This window comes from Podarcis filfolensis (genome assembly GCF_964270895.1).
Source record: "Podarcis filfolensis genome assembly, chromosome: 5".
Lineage (NCBI taxonomy): Eukaryota > Metazoa > Chordata > Lepidosauria > Squamata > Lacertidae > Podarcis > Podarcis filfolensis.
Genome location: NC_139608.1, coordinates 13,452,293 through 13,471,413, shown reverse-complemented (window position 1 = coordinate 13,471,413; position 19,121 = coordinate 13,452,293). Strand labels below are relative to the sequence as shown.

General features: G+C 44.4%; 1 protein-coding gene and 1 long non-coding RNA gene across 10 annotated transcripts in view; one reads left to right on the top strand and one right to left on the bottom strand.

The window, feature by feature from the left end:
* Nucleotides 1–2,151, bottom strand: part of LOC310762476 — a 531,937-nt gene extending 529,786 nt beyond the window's left edge. Inside the window, exon 1 of the long non-coding RNA XR_014547999.1 lies at nucleotides 1,976–2,151. This is a non-coding gene — a long non-coding RNA (uncharacterized lncRNA). The remainder of the gene's footprint in view (nucleotides 1–1,975) is intronic.
* Nucleotides 1–19,121, top strand: part of NLGN1 (neuroligin 1) — a 623,846-nt gene that overhangs the window by 131,313 nt on the left and 473,412 nt on the right. The gene's annotated exons all lie outside the window — the stretch shown is intronic.

Genomic DNA, 19,121 nt, shown 5'->3' with positions numbered 1-19,121 from the left:
ATGCGTTTTCTGTGTAGCCTGAGCAGGAGCAGTGGAACAACATTGTAGTTGATTGTTGTAGCTTAGTGTTCACTTCCCACCCTGACTGCCCTGCTCACAGTTGTGAAGAATATTCCTATGTTATGAATGGTCCATGTCAACATTAAGAAAATGAGGTCAGTACAGGACAACATACATGTGGGATGTCCCTGGATTGAGTGACTTTTCTTCTTTAAGTTCTCAAAGCTCTTAACCTAGCTCAAGGACAAGGTTGGCATCTGAACTAGCCAGATGTTTAAGTGAGAATCAATCACAGTCAGTCCATCATTTGCAAACTAAGACTTTAGAGCTGTCTTGCCACAAAATGGCAACTAGACATTCCATTTTGGCGACTGCAACTTTCGTTTAAAGAGCCATTTGGCTCCTAGCTTAAATATCTTGAGTTTCTAAAACTGGACAGCAGCTCTCCAGGGTTTTGGGCAGAACTCTGTCATATCAGGAGATGTCAAGGATTGGACCTGGGACCTTTCACAGTGCCAGATGAGCACATGTTGGCGTAGGTGGCAAAAGGTCTCATGGCTGCTTCACTCTCCCACCCATGATTTCTCCTCCGCCTTGCTCAAGAACTCCCTTCAGAATATACCTGCCCCTTCACCACCCTGAGTTCACCCAGTCAACGTGTCTAGCTCCACATTTTGCTCTCTCTGTGTGTGATGACTGAGTGATGTAGGGAGGGCCTTCTGCATGCCAGGGGCACCAACTTGCCCCCCACATTGAGGGACCCAGGCATCATGTGATGCCACATGCCTGGCAGCGGCTGGGGATAGGGAGCATGGAGGGTGATCTTCACTCTTTGTGTGTCCTGCCCCCACCCAGGGCACGAGCGCTTGCCCAGTGCAGGTGGGTGAGTTACTGGAAATAACATACAAAAATGCTGTATATTTTGGGGAGGGGGGGAGAATTGCTTTGTCAAAATGTGTACATTTGGCAAAACTGCATGTGTGCAAAACTGTGTGTTGGGGGGAAAATCACACTAAAATGCAGCTGAATGTTCATCGGTTTAAAAAAAAAAATCACAAAATTGATGTAGAAATGTAGAGAGGAATGGAAATATAAGAAACTGGGAGAATCCAAAATTGACAGATTCTCTACAGCCCAAACATGAAAATAATTAGTGCCTGTGCTTCATTTTCGTGCTGGTGGGTGCTCAGAATTTCAAGGAAGTCAGCAGCAGTTACTGTCCGATGGCTGTTTTTGCTCCCTGGCTGCTTGCCCACCCATCACCTAAGTTATCCAGGAAAACCTCCTTGCCTCGTCTATAGTTCTTAGATGGGGACTGTTCAGAAGCCTGGCTCAAATGATCCTATTTAATGTGTGCCAGTCAACATGGCGAATGAGCTGACCTTATAGCTCCAAGGCTCCCTTATTTTTCACTATTATTTGCTTGCGCAGATAACATCAACAGGCTCCCTTGAAGGCCATGAATTCCACACAAAACAGTCTCATTGCTAGAGATAAGCAAATAAAGCCTGTGCTGTGTTAAAAGAACATAGAAGGGACATGGCCATTGTTTGCAGGTCATAACACCTATTTGTTTGCTATTGCAATGAACGGTAACATTCCATTTGGTATGTAACTTACTGGTTTTTTATATACAAAAATGTTGTTATGATTAATATGACATGCAGTACAAGGAGCAGCCTTATTTAAATGCAAATCAACTGATTAATTGGCTAAACTTTGCAGCCCCAGTTAAAATGATCTGGTGGACTTTTCCCCATTCCTATGATACTGAGCTATAGCTGGGATAAATTCATTATATAACATAGCATGGAGGAGAATCACATGCAGATCAAGTTTTCTATGTGGTTAGACCACTGTGTGCATAGACTTTCTCTACGTTCTGGAATTCTAATTTTATAATAAATTATTATTATTATTATTATTATTATTATTAATAATTTATACCTCAGCCACTCTGCGTGGCTTCCAACACATATTAAAGGTAAAGGTAAAGGGACCCCTGACCATTAGGTCCAGTCGTGGCCGACTCTGGGGTTGCGTCGCTCATCTCGCTTTATTGGCCGAGGGAGCCGGCGTACAGCTTCCGGGTCATGTGGCCAGCATGACTAAGCCGCTTCTGGCGAACCAGAGCAGCGCACGGAAATGCCGTTTACCTTCTCGCCAGCGCGGTACCTATTTATCTATTTGCACATATTAAAAAATAATAAAATATCAAATATTAAAATCTTCCTGATGCAGGGCTGCCTTCAGATGTCTTCTAAAAATTGTGTGGTTATTTATCAGCTTGACATCTGATGGGAGGGCATTCTGCAGGGAGAGGGAGTTCCAGAACACAAAGAAAACCTTTGTGAGTAGACGTCTTTGCATGTAGGTTTTCCCCTACAGATATTCACACATAATGTGTGGATCCCAAGCGTGGAGACAGTGGCAGCATGTGATCTTGGGGCAGAGGCAGAAGAACAGCTCCTCAGACCTGTTCTTTGTGAGATTCCCTTTCATGTGAGATTCTGATAATGCGCATGCATGTGTACCATTTCTCAGCAACTTGAACGCTCACTGTTGTTGAAGGAACAATTCAGAGTATGGCCCGGGCGCAATAGTGAGCAAAATTAAAGTTGAGCCCATGATGTTAGATAGATAATGTTAAATTTTGTTGCAATTTATTAGAAAATGGTGGACCATTAGTCTAAAAATGAGGGGGGGGGGAGATTGACCAAGAAACAAGTTTAACTTTATGCCTCTTGAGAAGGTCACCGAGATATTTAGCAAAGTCAGTCTAGAGTTAACTTGCAGTGCAGCTGAGGTCTAGCCAGCCAGGTTCTGCAAAGCTTGTTAAGGTCTGAGTGTCGGACCCATCTGTGGAGGCTGTAGTAATGGTGGAGTAATGGTGGCCTGTGAATTCTTATGCCTTCAATGGTAGTCACTGAAAGTGAAGGTTTAAAATAAAAAATTGAAGGCTTTTCAGGGATAACAAAGGTGCATATAAAGTCTCTGTTTTTAGTTCATAGAGTCCTAACTACAGGTCGGTTACATTTTTTGTGAGACATTGCTATCATAGGCATTGTGAGATTGGGGGTGAGAAAGATGTGGGGAGGGAGAAGTGCAAGAAAGAAGGTGGGGCAATATTTTTCCTTCTTTTGCATAGTGTATGTGTGGGGGTTTTGTGTTAGCGTCACATGGATAGGTTCTTCATCTATTCATTCATCAGTTTTCATTGGTGGTGAGAGAGATTGGAGATCCCAGGGCATGTTTGTTTGCATTCAGTTGATTGCAGAGAGTTGTGTTTGTGTGTGTATGAGGGGTGTGCGTGTTGTTGTGTTAAATCAGCCATATTGATTTGTATACTCTCGGGGGTGGGGTTATGTTATTGTCTTGTTGGGCAATGTATGTAATAAAGGGAGCCACACCAGGGTGAAGGCATCCTCCTTTATTGGTCCCCATGCTAATTTCAAATTGTTGCAGTTACAGATAGGTAGCTGTGTTGGTCTGCCATAGTCAAAACAAAATTTTTTTTTTCCTTCCAGTAGCACCTTAAAGACCAACTAAGTTAGTTCTTGGTATGAGCTTTCGTGTGTATCTGAAGAAGTGTGCATGCACACGAAAGCTCATACCAAGAACTAACTTAGTTGGTCTTTAAGGTGCTACTGGAAGGAAAAAATTTTTTTTGTTTCAAATTGTTGGTTAGTTTTTCTAGCAGGGTTGTTTCCCATACTGTTTTGTACCAGTGGTCCATTTTCACTCCTGACAGATCTTTCCAGTGTCTAGCTATGACACTTCTAGCTGCCAAGAGTATGTGACTTATGAGTTCTTTGTAGTGTGAGTGTGCATTGTTGTCTTGGAAAGCATTTAATAGGGCCAGTTCTAGACTGGCTTCTAATACCTGTTTGATATTTCATAGATTTCTTCTAAGACTGATGTCAAAAAGCATTGAATTTGGGGGCGTTCCCACCACATGTGGATGTATGTGCTTGTAGAGGTGCAAGCTCTCCAGCATTTAGGTGAGGTTCCTGGGTGTACACTGAAAGTGAAGTTGTGGTTGTTTTGTCCCTTTCACAAACACGCATACCCCACAAGTATCCAGGAAAAAGTGGGGGTTTTTTGGGGGGGAGGATGATCGTGGTGCGAAATCTCAGCAACCAAAATGGCTGCGTGCTGTTGCAATAAAAAACAGGAATATGGTGTTGGGGAAGATGGCGTCCCGGATTTTTGCCTCAAAGTGTTGGAGGGAGTGCACATGGTTTCTCAGATATTTAGAGAACAGAGTTTATACTTTAACTGGGGTTCTGGATCCTGATCCACCAGCCAGTGCTGTTGTATAAATAACCTTCACTGAAAGGCATGGAGCTTCCGCAATCCTAGTGCCTAGTTCCTGTTTTGTGCCATACTCAACAAACTACCAGGCCTGGTAGAAAATGGAACAGATCCAATGGGTGAATGCTATTTCACACTCATGTCCTGCTCGTGGGGCTTCCTATATGATTTGGCGGGCCACTGTGGGAGCAGAATACTAGGCCGGATAGACCTTTGGTCTGATCCAGCAGGATTCTTCTTATGTTCTTAAAAAAATTTAATAATCCTGGAATGTAAATCATATGCAGAAACTGACCAGAAAAAGAAAGGATGAATTTTGGGGATGATTGCATTAAGTGCGCTTGAATGGAGGAATACACTTCGGACCTGTTTGGGATGCCTAACTCAAACAAAGAGTTGTAGTTATAGGCAGAATTAAATGGAGAGAGGAGAAGGAGGCCTGGTTGAAGCTCTCTAAGGACGTGCTGTGATAATGCTGTATCCAGTGTCTCAAACAAACTGGAAGGGATGGGAGATGTGTTGCCTTTGGATTATTTGACTGGAAGTAGACCGGATATCTCAGAGGGGCTGATTTTGAAGACTGGAATGAGGCCACAAAGTAGACAGGGGAAGGAAGATAGCGCTACAGGATGATGGTTCTAATTTTGTTTGGCCCAATTTGCATATTTCATAACCACTGACTCACCAGCAGGCAAAGCGGTGGCATTGTTAGACCTGAGTGTTATGGCGGGGGTGGGGTGGGGTGGGGGGATACATAGGAACGAGCAGTACTTAAAGAGATCATGCTTGTTGATAATTATTTTAAAGAGGCATTATTTCCTTTATTCATAGGCAGTGAATAGTTACTGTTAATGATGTGCAGCGCTTTCACTGAAATTGTCCAACTTCATTTGAGCAATTTGTTAGCTGCTCCTATTGATTGTGTTTTGTTGGACGCATAAAAAAACACTGGATAAAAAGGGGAGGATCTGTATTGTGTGGTGAGTCATTGAAACTACGGCAATAGATAATAATGGATTCATTAGGGAAATACTACGGGTGAAGATCCTTTAAAAATGTGCAAATAAAAGCTCCAGAAATGCAATTTAATCTCTGCTGGTAAACAGTATCGTGCTCCATTATTTAACACTGTTAACAATTCATACAGCCACACAGGATTGCAACAATTCATGCTAAAGGAAAGTACAGTAATAAAATGAAAGGATTAGATACGGAAAGAGCATTGGCAAAGTTGATGCGGCCTTAAATCAAGTCAACATGCTGTACTTGTACACATGTGGCAAAGAAGCACAGTGATTCCTTTTTCATAAAAAGAGGAGAAACATGCAATTTCACCCAATTCTCTAGCAGTTTTGCCTAGAAAGAGGGGAAAGAAGTTAGTGGGTAGAGAGAAATGCTGTGATATTTCTAAGGAGATATAGGCTTGCACACATGTAAACAGGTTTGGATGCATGGATAGGTTGCTGGAAAGGAACCCATGAACATAAATCAGAAGTTTGCATAGATATCTAAGCCTTTCTTAGGCTGCAATCCTAATTTTGCACTTTCCAGAACAATATGCAAACTGAAACACAAAAGATCCTTTGAAATTTGTACTTCTCCAAATTTTGTGGTGCAGTTTTCCAGCCAAACAACGCTTGCCAAAACACATATATTAGTGAGTGGAAATTGTGCATGAAAATGAATGTATTAATGAGAATAGCACACAAATATGCATTATATTAAGGAAAATTGCTTGCAAAACTATGTACACCAGTCAGCACTGCATACAAAATTGTGTTTATTAGGAGAAATTCACACTGGTGAATTTTCAATATATTTTTTTTTAAAAAAAAGATTCACCAGTTGTTGCAGAAATGTGGAGAACTGAACTTAAGATGGGGGAAACGGGAAACTGGGAAAACCAAAATGGTCAGATGCTTCCATCTCTAGCAGTGAGACTTGCTTCTAAGTAGATATTCCTAGGGTTATGCAGTAAGTGAGGATACAGTCTGTGCTATCTTACTTGGAAAGAAATGCAATTTGGATGTGACTTCAAATTCACATCCCAGCAGCATTCCTAGGTTACTTCTCCCATCTTGACAGCTTATTCTTATGGCACTAGGACTGGACTGGGGCCAGAGAGAGCATTGGTGCAAGAAACTTCAACAACCACAACAAATCGAAAGGCCTTCCCACAGCTTTCATAACAAGCAGCAGGGCTAAATCCCCTTCAACGGCGAGTGTGAAATTGCTGGTATTGAGAGGAAATCAGGTTGACTTTTTTTCCCAGTGACTCAGCTCTGCATTTTGCACCTGCCTTGAAGATCTACATGTTTTCCCAACACACTCAGCTTTTCATAATTAGTGACTTAATAGCTAATGCTGTGTTGTGCATCCAAGCTTCAGGCGGCCCTTGGAAGGTGGGGCTGTCTAAGAAGGAAAACACACACACACACACACACACACACACACACACACACACACAATGTGTTTCTATGGGGGGGGGGCGTTCATAATAACAGAAATGAATAAAAATTCAGTGAAGCCAGCCGTTGTACCACTATCTCTGCAGAGAACCCCACACTCAGCTAGCAGTGCTGCATATATTTTACTAAGTCAAAGTGAGGAAAGGCCGTAGTTCAATGGAAGAGCATGAGGAGGTCCCTGGTCCATCTCCAGGTAGGGCTCAGAGAGCCAGTGTGGTGTAGTGGTTAAGAGCAGTAATCTGGTGAACCGGATTCGCTTCCCCGCTCTTCCACATGCAACTGCTGGGTGATCTTGGGCCAGTCACACTTCTTTGAAGTCTCTCAGCCCCACTCACCTCACAGAGTGTTTGTTGTGGGGGAGGAAGGAAAAGGAGATTGTTAGCCGCTTTGAGACTCCTTATGGGGAGTGAAAGGCGGGATATCAAGTCCAAACTCTTCTCTTCCTCTTCAGAAGGAACCCTGTCTGATACCCTGGAGGGCCTCTGCCAGTCAGGATAGACCAAGGTTATGGAACTTATGGCCCTCCAGATATTGCTGAACTACAGCTGCTACAGCTCCCAGCATCCCTGGCCAATGGCCATGCTAGGTGGAACTCATGGGAGTTGTAGTGCAACAATGCAACAATGCCTGGAGGGAGACAGGTTCCTCACCCCTGGTGTAGACAAGCCAAGCTGCATGTTCCAGTGACTCGGCAGCCTTCTGTGTTCCTAATGCATTTGACCATTGAAGACCTAGTCTACTAGATCAGAGGGACCTTTAGTTTGATCCAGCTAGGGAATGCTTATTTGGAGATGGCAGGTACGCAACAGGTGGGTAAAACTAAGGCTGGGGGGGGGGGAGGGAAGACTGGAGGAGTGTGACTCTCTTGGGTTCCGTGTCCCTGAGGGTTCATCTGTACTTTTATGCAAGAGATGGGCTTGCAAGCAGAAGGCCCCAGGTCTAGTCCTCGGCATCTCTAGGAAGGAATGCAAAATATGGTACTCTTGTGTGAAAACCGGAGGACCACTGCCTGTCAGGGTAGACGAGACTGAGCTGCATGGCCTGACTCAGTAGAGAAGCAGCTTCTTTGAGTCTCCATGTGCTGGTCCCGTGGGTTTCCGTGAGGCGAGGTCCGAGTCCAGTCCGAGGTCGAGGGTGCAGTAGGAAGCAGTCCGTCAAAGCTGAAGCTGGGTCCAAGGCAGGGAATTGGGTGAGGTCAGGAGCGCAGAACAGGATGCAGGCTGGAACTGGCTACCAACAACGTTGCTCCTGCAGCTTGGGACTGGGGCTGGCTGGCTTTTATCTGCCCCAAGGCATAGGGCAGCCCCGGTCCACATGTGACTCGCCTCTCCTGGCCTGGAGGCGAGCACTCCTCCTGCGGGAACTTAGTTCCCTCCGCCTCTCTGCCCTGAGCCTCTGCAGCTCAGGAGAGGCTGGAGGGTTACTGGACCCAGAGGCAACCTCAGCTTTCCCTGACGGGGCTGAGAGTGGAGCACCTGCAGGCAATGGGTCCTCGATCACCCCCAGAGCCAGAGCAGACTCAGCTGGTGCCTGCACTTGAGGATCCAGCACAGGTGAGGACCCTTCAGGCTCAAGCCCCAGTCCCGGCTCAGCTGGTTCTGGAGGCGGGGAATCCTGTGCAGGCTGGGATTCCTCAGGTTCAGCCTCCGAGTCCGAATCCCAGGCCATCACACTCCACCTCAAACAAATTTGTTTCTGTGTTATCAACTCACCTATTAGTAAGATGCCCCCTCCTCTTTCTGTTATTAGGTTATAGACAAAGTTGTGTTTTTCCAAACCTATAATCAAAGAATGACTTGAATTCAGCTCTTACGGCTTTCTGACTCACCCAGCTGAGTCTTTCTTCTGCTAATTTCACGTGGGTGGGCTTTGCTTTACTTTAATTTGTGGTCTTTCTAAAGTGACTCTGCTCCTCCAGCCAGCGTTATTTAAATCTTCACTGCAGCTTTGCAGGAGGTGATGATCACCACCATCTGTGTATTTCTTTCAAGTGCTCCCGCGCATTATCCAGTTACAACCCTCACAGCAACTCTTTAAGGTAGGCCAATGTCATCGCTCCCTTTTATTTCCAATGTTCAGCTGGTGAGGAGCATGGCTGAACATTGCAAGAGAGAGGTATCAGCAGGCTTGGTGGAGCCCCAAGGCTGGCAGAAGCAAAAAACATAGTTAGAAACACCCCCCCTTAAAAAAAGGGGTCTGATGAGAACTGAGTGTGCTGGACCCTTGAACATCAGCACCAGAATCTTCTGAACGTTGGAAGATTCAGGACAGGAAAAAAGACTTCTTCACACAGCACATAGTTAAGTTATGGAACTTGTTCTTATCTCCCTCTTCTGCTAACAAATCACTTGGAGCCAGTGTGGTGTAGTGGTTAAGAGCGGTGGACTCGTAATCTGGTGAACCGGGTTTGATTCCCCACTCCTCCACATGCAGCTGCTGGGTGACCTTGGGCTAGTCACACTTCTCTGAAGTCTCTCAGCCTCACCCTCCTCACAGAGTGTTTGTTGTGGGGGAGGAAGGGAAAGGAGATGGTTAGCTGCTTTGAGACTCCTTGGGGTAGTGATAAAGTGGGATATCAAATCCAAACTCTTCTTGGTAAAAGGATGCTAGATTCTGCACAGCCACTTCTGAGCTATTCTTGAGGCGGTTTGGGTTAGTGGTGAAGTCCCTTAGAAACCATAGTAGTGTTGAACACCACTCCAATCTCTGAGCGTTGCAAGATCCCACAGATTCCAGGTCGTCTGTGTCTTCCTTTTGGAAACGAGGCACAGAAGAGCCTGTGGTGTCTTTGTGAGATTGTGAGATACACACACATACACACACACACACACACACACACAGTCACACCTCGGGATAAATGTGCTTCAAGTTAAGTATTTTCGGGTTGCGCTCCACGGCGGCCCGGAAGTTACGGAGCATGTTACTTCTGGGTTTCACCGCACGCACATGCACAGATGGTCAAAATGACTTCACGTGCATGCGTGGAAGCAGCGAAACGTGAGGCGCAGACGTGCAGATGTGGGTTGCATTCACTTCAGGATGCGAATGGGGCTCCAGAATGGATCCCGTTTGCATCCAGAGGTACCACTGTATGTGTGTGTGTGTGTGTATAGAAATATCTCACATAAATATATGGTGTATTTACACACATGTACAACCTGAGCCTACGGTGGAGGGGCTCACAGTATTAACACATCAAAAAGGTCTTGCTTCTCCCATAGCCACAGCCTTAGATTCAAGCAGAGCTCAACTATTTCTCTGCCTTTTGGGCTTTCCAGTTTGCTTCTCAGTCAGTCCTAAAAACACTCTGGCTTTTGTCCTTCTCACTATGTGGGAGTTGAGGGAGGGAGGCAGTGCCGGATTTACGTATAAGCTAAACAAGCTATAGCTTAGGGCCCCCCTCTCTTGGGGGCCCCCCAAAAATTTATAGGAAAAAAAACCCTGGATATACATTTCCAAAATATAAGATGAAAAACAAATAAAACAAAACCTACATACAGCAACAGTGTTTTGTGTTGTGTATGCTCCTATGAAGTAAGTAATGGGCCCCGCCTGCTAGCCTGCTCCCTAAAATATCGTTGGTTTGCTCATTTCTATATATAGGGTGCCTATATTCTGTATGTGCAAATGGCTTTAGATACCTATTAGGTCCATAAATTACCATATTGCATGTGTTAAACACAAAAAGCGACAATTTGTTGTTGACAAAGGACAGCTGGACATATAAAGGGCCCCATTACCTTCAGGAGCTTAGGGCCTCATCAAACCTAAATCCGGCCGTGGAGGCAGGGCCCTATGCATTTGCATCTCCCACAGAGCCCCTTTGTTCTCCTTACAGAGGCTAACCCTTACAGAGGCTTGAGTAACTTTTAACAGTCGCTGGATTCAAGGATTAGAATTCTGGCACCCAGCTAAACACACCAAGCCTTTGATTAAATTCTAACACTTGCTGGATCCAGGGATTAAAGGGGACTGGAACCTTCAAACTCATAACACTATAATTCTCCCAGGTCTGGCCACATGGCTGAGCTCCAAAACAGTGGCTGCGGCGGAAGAGGCTGTGACCTACATTACAGAGCAGTCCTCTGTTTGAAGGGCTGTCTGGTCCAAGCTTGATGTACAGAGAAAGAACCAGGAAAGGAAAGTGCAGAGGATTGGTAAAAAAAAGGTAAAGGGACCCCTGACCATTCGGTCCAGTCACGGACGACTCTGGGGTTGCGGCGCTCATCTCGCTTTATTGGCCGAGGGAGCTGGCATACAACTTCCGGGTCATGCGGCCAACATGGCGAACCAGAGCAGCACACGGAAACGCCGTTTACCTTCCCGCCGGAGTGGTACCTATTTATCTATTTGTACTTTGACGTGCTTTTGAACTGCTAGATTGGCAGGAGCAGGGACCGGGCAACGGGAGCTCACCCCATCGTGGGGATTTGAACCGCTGACCTTCTGATGGCAAGCCCTAGGCTCTGTGGTTTAGACCACAGCGCCACCCACGTCCCGCAGAGGATTGGACTGGATATTAACTACCACAAATTTCTGACCATTGTAATGGGGGCGGAGATCTGTCTTTTTGGCCAAAGGATTTAGAGGAGTTTTAGTGAAGCAACCTCATGCAATAAATGCTGTGAATTGTCCAGAAGGCCTCCCCCCCGCCCCTAAATGGCAGGACCAGAAGACCTTAGTTTCTTACTGCTTGGATAATGAATAGGACCCACAGAATTCAGAAATTAGGAGGTTCTTTTTAGCTTTAAAGGCGGGAACTTTTGTCACACAGGAACTAAAGGAATCGGGAAACAAGGCGACAGCTAGGATAATAAGATCCTAGCATGAACGCAGGTGAAGATAGTAAACCATTGTGGATGCTTTATAGGAAAGCTTTGGGGAAATTTTATTTGATTTTTACACCTTTTTTGCAATAATAAATTCATTCTATGCCTTACCTATTTCTATTTTCGTGTCTGTGTGTGTGTGTGTGTGTGCGCGCGCACACACACACATGGGGGGGGGGAGAATCCCCAGTCTGGCACACCACCCTTTACCGCTGTCATTACTGCAGACTTTATAGATCAGAGATGTGTCAGCATGTTAGCTTTAGCTGTAATGCCTTTTTGTGTGAAACCTTATGGGCCTTGCAGCCACCTTCTCATACTGAAACTCATAAAACCGTTCTGGCTCCCATATTTATTATTTAATTTCCTTTTCGTCTGCAAAAGCCGACGGGGAACTTTTTTTTTTTTTTTTTTTTTTGAGATGCGCACCTGAATGCAAAGCTTAGGGATGACAGACAAGAGTGAATGGGGCTAATGAGTTTTGATAATGCACCTATTACGGGTGGCTAAACGGAAGTTTTTAATTAAGAAAAAAACAAGCTAAGCATGAAATTCATTTTTTTGGGGGGAACAAACATGATTTAAGTTAGAGCTGCAGAAAGGAAAGTGGAGAGGGACTGTCTAGCTCAGTTGGAGAGAGCAGGTGCTTTGCTTCCAGAATGTTCAGCCCCCGGCAACCCCAAATAAAAGGTGATAGGAAAGAATGAGACCCTGTCAGAGCACAGCGTTATGAGCAAGAAGAGCAGTGGGGAGATCTGGATGCTAAATGCTGCCTTTCAGGCCTCACTACTATATACCCCTAAAGCAGCAGCATACCACTTTAAACAGGCACGGCTTCCCTCAAAGAATCCTGGGAAATGTAGTTTGTTAAAGGTGCTGGGAGTTGTAAAGAGACCCTTATTCCCCCTCGCAGAGCGACCATTCGCAGAATTCCATGGGGAGAGGAATTGATTGCTAAACCACTCTGGGAATGGCAGCTCTGTCAGGGGAATAAATATCTCTCCTCAAAACTCTCAGCACCCATTCACAAACTACAGGATTTAGGGAAGCTTTTAATGTTTGACGGACTATTGTATTTTAATATTTTGTTGGAAGCCGCCCAGAGTGGTTGGGGAAACCCAGCCAGATGGGCGGCGTATAAATTAATTCTTCTTCTTCTTCTTCTTCTTCTTCTTCTTCTTCTTCTTCTTCTTCTTCTTCTTCTTCTTCTTCTTCTGGGGAAATTGTGACTCTCTAAAGTGGTACAGCACAGCTTTAAATGTATAGTGCAGATGGGAACCTAGAAATCATAAAGATAAGGTCTTTCAGGATAATGGTGGCCGCGTCTGTATAAACATGGTAAAGGGTGAGGGTTGAACCAAGTTTGTTGTTGTTGTTGTTGTTGAAAAGTAAATACTGCCCTTCATCTGAAGATGAAGGTTCACAAGATAAAAATACAGGATAACAGCACAAAATAAATAGTTAAAACAAAAACAAAACAAAACAACAAAACAAAACAATAAAACGCCTCCCACAAACATGCAAAACAGATGCTTCACCACTGAGCTGATAACATCCCTATCATTGTGTGTGATAAGACAATGACTTTGGAGTTGGCAACTGGGAGATGGCAAGCACATCTGTGCAATGTTAGAGGATACAAGAAACCAGCAGTATCCCAACTCTTGTCTGTCAGGGACAGCCATTTATGCAGGGATTTCCTAATGTGTCACGGTTGTTGTCTTTGCACATGGGTGGCCATGTGGCAGGGTGGGAGTCGGCATGTGGTATTCACAAGGCAACACATTCTGAGCCATGCTCCCCCCCCCACCATTAAAATATAACCATGGAGGTGGGGAGTATGAAAACTACCCTGCTTGGCATGTTTCCTAAATTCTAATGTGAAAGCTTGGATTTATTTTGCTGAACAGCATATTAAAGGGTCAAATCCTGCTTACCCTACTCTATGATTAGTCCTACTAAATTTAGTTCTAATTATAGCACTTAATCCTTTGCTCACCCAAGGCTGAAATTTCTAGCAACTTCAAGGGGCGCTCTGCTTATAAATTTTTATTGCCTGAGAAAAGAGGACTCAGCTGATTTGGAACGCGAGGATGTCTCTCAATGCAAATTCAAGCGAAGGAAATTCGTGCAAGTTTGGAATAATCGGGGTTCCACAATATAGGGCCTTAGATTACGATGAATTGCAATGCAATGCTCTTCCTCAGTCCTGGAATTCAAATCCTGCACGGGGGATTAAGAGCCGAAGATGTGATGCAAAATTATATTTTTTCCACATTATAATTTGATTACATCGGATTTATTATATGCATGTGCTAAACACAAACAGCTTTGGGGGGCAGTGGCGGGGGGGGCATGCCCTAGTTAATGGAGGATAGTTCTTTCTTTGGAGGGCTGTCTGGTTGTAAGGCTGTCTGCTCCAAGTCCATTTTAAAGGTAAAGAATTCAAAGAAGGGAGAGCAATCAGGACCTTGAAATTGCTCAACAGCAACACCTAGACAGCAGATTTGCAGCCTTCCTTGCCATGGTGGCATGCACTGCGTCTCAATTATAAATGATAACAATTCCTAAATTTGAACATCTACATATGACACCTGCAGATTTTATGCACACCTGTGCCATCTTCTTTTGGTGATACATTATGGGACATTCCTAAACAGTTGGTGGTTGTGGGTGCCTTAAGGACTGCAGTCCAGAACGTCCTACCTCATGATCCCCATTCGGTATCCGAGACCCTACTTCATGCTGGGTCAAGTTTGGCAAGCCGCTATGAGCAGCAGGGCCTTCTCAGGAGTGGCACCAATTCTGTGGGATCCCCTTCTGAAGGAAGTTCCCCTTGACTGAACAGTGAAAATTTTCAGATATCAAGCAAAACCTGGCTGTGCCAGAAATGAGGATATTGATGATAATAATAATAATAATTCAATTTATATACCACCCTTTATCAAAAGATCTCCGGGCTGTGTACAACATTTGAAACACATGATAAAACATTAATAATAAAAAATATAATAAAAACATAGTAAAAAGCACACTGACAGACAGCCTAATAGTAACATAATCATCATAATAACACTTCTCTCCCCCACACTTTCACAGGCCATAGGCCTGGGCAAAGAGGGGTGTTTTTCCTTGATGTCTAAATACCTGCAAAAATGACCTTTGGGTTGCTTGATTTTTTTGCTTCTTGGTGGTCTGCCTTTCTCTTTGGGCCAGGTATTACAGGTTTTGTATTTCTGTTGAAATGTTTATATTTATCTGCTCCTGTTACGTTCCCCGCCCTTGATATTTGTGTTAGGCTGGGGTTTTTTTAAAAATGTTTGTAGAAGTTGTGTTAGCTACTTTGGAGTTTGTTGTAAGAAAAGCAGGATGATTTTTTTTTAAATCAAAACAATTCTAATAACAAAAGTACCCGTAGCTAATGGCACTCAAATTACATTTGGTTCACTCTTCCATTGGTAAAGGAATAGCTTGGGTCCACTGTTAGAAGTGGGTCATTGGGCCTATTTGAAATAAAATATGGGCAAAGTTGATGAAGCAGCAATATTTTACTGGAAATACATACTTGCAAGGCGGGCCACCCGAAAAAGCGTGCACACCCTTTTTATTAAAAAACATGACGATATATACCCTTTTCCCAAGCGCAAGCCCCTCCTTTCCAAGCCAACTATGAAGGGGAGTGCACAGTTTACACCTATCGCGTCCGCCTATTACAGTGTTAAATCCGCCCCAATTCCCTTTCCCATTCCTCAAAGCCCCTTATTTGGTCAAAGTCTTTACATACTATTTTTTAGCAATAAAGCCATGTTCCTCAATTTCACTGAAGCATGCAACATTTGTTCTTCTTCCTAAAAGCCCCTTAGAATGCTCTATATGCTCTATATACTGTGGAAAACCTGTGTTCCTCAGGCCCTTGGCATCATATCATGTGGGTGCCAAGGAGGGAGAAATGTTGGAAATGGGTGTGCCAGAGAAAGAGACAAAGGCAGACCCTTCAAGTGACTCTATATTCCAGGGAAAGTGCTCGATTTACAGAATCCAGCCCAGTTTCTGATTTGATCCTGGAATGCCTTGCTTTTCCTTAGGACGTCCCTACTTTCATAGGAGAAATGTTGGAGGGGATGCAAAGGGTAGCAGAGAGAGAGAGTGTGTGGCATTTGCCCTCCTATGTGTGTGACATCATACTAGGTTCATAGGGAAAGGGTTAACTAATTCTAAAATGACTAACCAATGGGAACCCAGGGGGCAGAGTTAACTGTATATAAGGTTTAAGCACAGAGGGTTTTTTAGTTAGTTAGAGTTGTTGATAGGTCAGTCTAGAGTTAGAAAAGACAGAAAACATAAATCTGTGGGTTGGGCTAGTCTGGTGTGAGAGAGTGAGAGAATTTGTTAAGAGGAGTCAGTCAAACAGTTGAGATAATCAGTCAGAAGATATTAGGAAGGTATAGGCCGGTAAAGAAACTAAAGTTAAGAAACTGACATGAATATTATCAGAGAAACAATAAACTTGTTAATGTCTGTAAAATAAACTTGGGTTGTTTTGGGGGGTTTTTTGGTTCACTTTCAACAACTGACTGGACTCAGTGTTTTTACCAGAGAGTAACTGGTTGGTAGGGACGTGGGTGGCGCTGTGCGTTAAACCACAGAGCCTAGGACTTGCCGATCAGAAGGTCGGCGGTTCGAATCCCCACTACGGGGTGAGCTCCCATTGCTTGGTCCCTGCTCCTGCCAACCTAGCAGTTTGAAAGCACGTCAAAATGCAAGTAGATAAATAGGTACCACTCCAGCAGGAAGGTAAACGGCGTTTCCGTGCACTGCTCTGGTTTGCCAGAAGCGGCTTAGTCATGCTGGCCACATGACCCGGAAGCTGTACGCTGGCTCCCTCGGCCAATAAAGCGAGATGAGCGCTGCAACCCCAGAGTCGGTCATGACTGGACCTAATGGTCAGGGGTCCCGTTACCTTTTTAACTGGTTGGTGGCAGCGGGGAAGCGAGCACCATGGTGGCACAGGGATCAATAGACCGTTAAACGTCCGGGGACCCTGTGTGATCGCCACAGAGAGAGAGAATATTTAGGGAGTTCTGGACCTGATACCACCCAGCCCAGGCTTAGAGCTTTCCTCCTAACAACAGCGTCATTGCCACTTACCTGGAAGGTGCAGGGATGATGCAGGGCGGTGATGAGGCCAGAGTGGTTTGGGCACAGCAGCTGAGACCATCCAACACTCTCACCTGTGCACCTGCAGAGACCCAACCTCCTCTCACTGCCTCATCCCTTCACTTTCCAGGTAAATGGCAAGTGGCTGGGGAAACCTAGCCAGATGTGCAGGCTATTAATAATAATAATAATCACTACTGCCAAGAAAACACCCTTGCGACACCACCCCACCATGCCAGCCACTCCTGCGTGCAGCTCCCAGTTGTTTACCTCCAAGAGAAGGCAAAAAAACAGAGTCCCCCATCCCTCCTATAGAAGCAGCCAACTCCGACAGCCTTTGGAGTTCCCTGCTCATCAGATCCTTGATCCATCTTGCCTGAGCGGCTTCTCCCTTTCAGCCCCATAAAAGGCTATTTCAGAAGGAAGCCTCATCAAAATTTCAAGATGATTCCCCTTACTCTTTACATCCAGGAGCATTATTGCTACTTGCACACTCTGACGCCCGCTATATACATGTGCTAGGTGCACATTTACAAATCTGACAATTGACCATAATACTTGGACCGTTTAAGAGTTAACCACAAACTGCTAAAAGGAATAAACATTCACTTCAGTAGCCATTATATTCCAAGCCAGTGCATCTGTCATTTTTAATTTAAATCTGTATTACTTAGCTGTCTAAAACTTTGCACATAAGTGACAAGAGTTATCCATTCTTTTCTGTTACGGGGGAAATCACAATTTTTTCTTTTGCTGCCTACTTACTGGGTAAAATGTCACAGTTCTGCAGCACATTAGGAAATGTGGAAAATAAATATTGTGTAGTAATAGGAATAATTACTTCTCCTAACCAGTCAGAGACAGATATTATATATATATATATATATATATATATATATATATATATATATATATATGGAAAGGGATACTAATAAAGAATTAAATGACACTATCATCTATGAACTTGCACTATGCGCATAAATTAGAAACATAACTATAGTAAGTTAGGGTTTTTCTTAGTCACTTGATGAAGTAGCTTCTTAGGGCAATACAAAGTCTTGATGCTGCTTATTTAAGTAATAAGCAATCCAACAATAACTGACAAGGACAAGCTCGCAATGAATTTTTAACACGTTAAAGAAGCACTGTGTTAATGTAGCTTTTTTAAAAGTTCACCCTCAAACACTAGGCGCTTATCTACCCCATGCATTGAAAGCCCCCTTTATCACATTAACTGCTGGGGGTTTCCCCAAAGAATCCTGGGAACAGTAGTTTGTTATGGGTTCTGAGACCCTGCCTATCACTGTCACAGAACTATAACTCCCAGAGTTCCCTGGGAAGAAGGATTGGTAATGAAGCCACTTTAGATGTCATAGAATCACAGATTTGTAGAGTTGGAAGGGACCCTGATGATTGTCTAATAATTCACCCCCCCCCCCACAATGCAGGAATATACAGCTGTCCCATACGGGGATCAAAACCTGCAACCTTGACATTATCAGCACCATGCTCTAACCAGCTGAGCTATTCAGGTATACGATGAGCCCCAAGATAAAGGATTATGGGAAAAGTGACTTTACAACTAGGAACTATGTATAAAGATGACTGATCTCCGCCTAACTAATTGCGTCAAGGTGCAACCCTCTAGGCCAGTGATGGCCAAACTTGGCCCTCCAGCTGTTTTGTGACTACATTTCCTATCATTCCTGACCACTGGACCTGTTAGCTAGGGATGATGGGAGTTGTAGTCCCAAAACAGCTGGAGGGCCAAGTTTGGCCATTACTGCTCTAGGCACTGACCTGGGAGCGTGTTTCATTAAACTTGGTGTCAACATTTGTTGGGGTGCTTTCAGATGAGCTAGAAGTCTGAGATTTCTATGGCATATCCTGATTCGTAAAAGGCACACATGCTGAAAATAGGACACTTGTACAGTGGTACCTCAGGTTAAGTACTTAATTCGTTCTGGAGGTCCGTACTTAACCTGAAACTGTTCTTAACCTGAAGCACCACTTTAGCTAATGGGGCCTCCTGCTGCTGCCGCGCCTCCGGAGCACGATTTCTGTTCTCATCCTGAAGCAAAGTTCTTAACCTGAAGCACTATTTCTGGGTTAGCAGAGTCTGTAACCTGAAGCGTATGTAACCTGAGGTACCACTGTACACTTCAACTTCAGATGGGGACTCAAAAGCACTCTGCATGCAACCAATTTCTGTGGTTCACATAACCACTGGTTTGGCAGGGCTATTAGTGTGTGGATAGAGTCATGCAAGAAATGTGCATCAGGTTCTTAGAGGGCGGGTATTGCTGTTGTATAGCAGTATTGGTGTGCACGATTCTTTCCTAACCTGGTACCC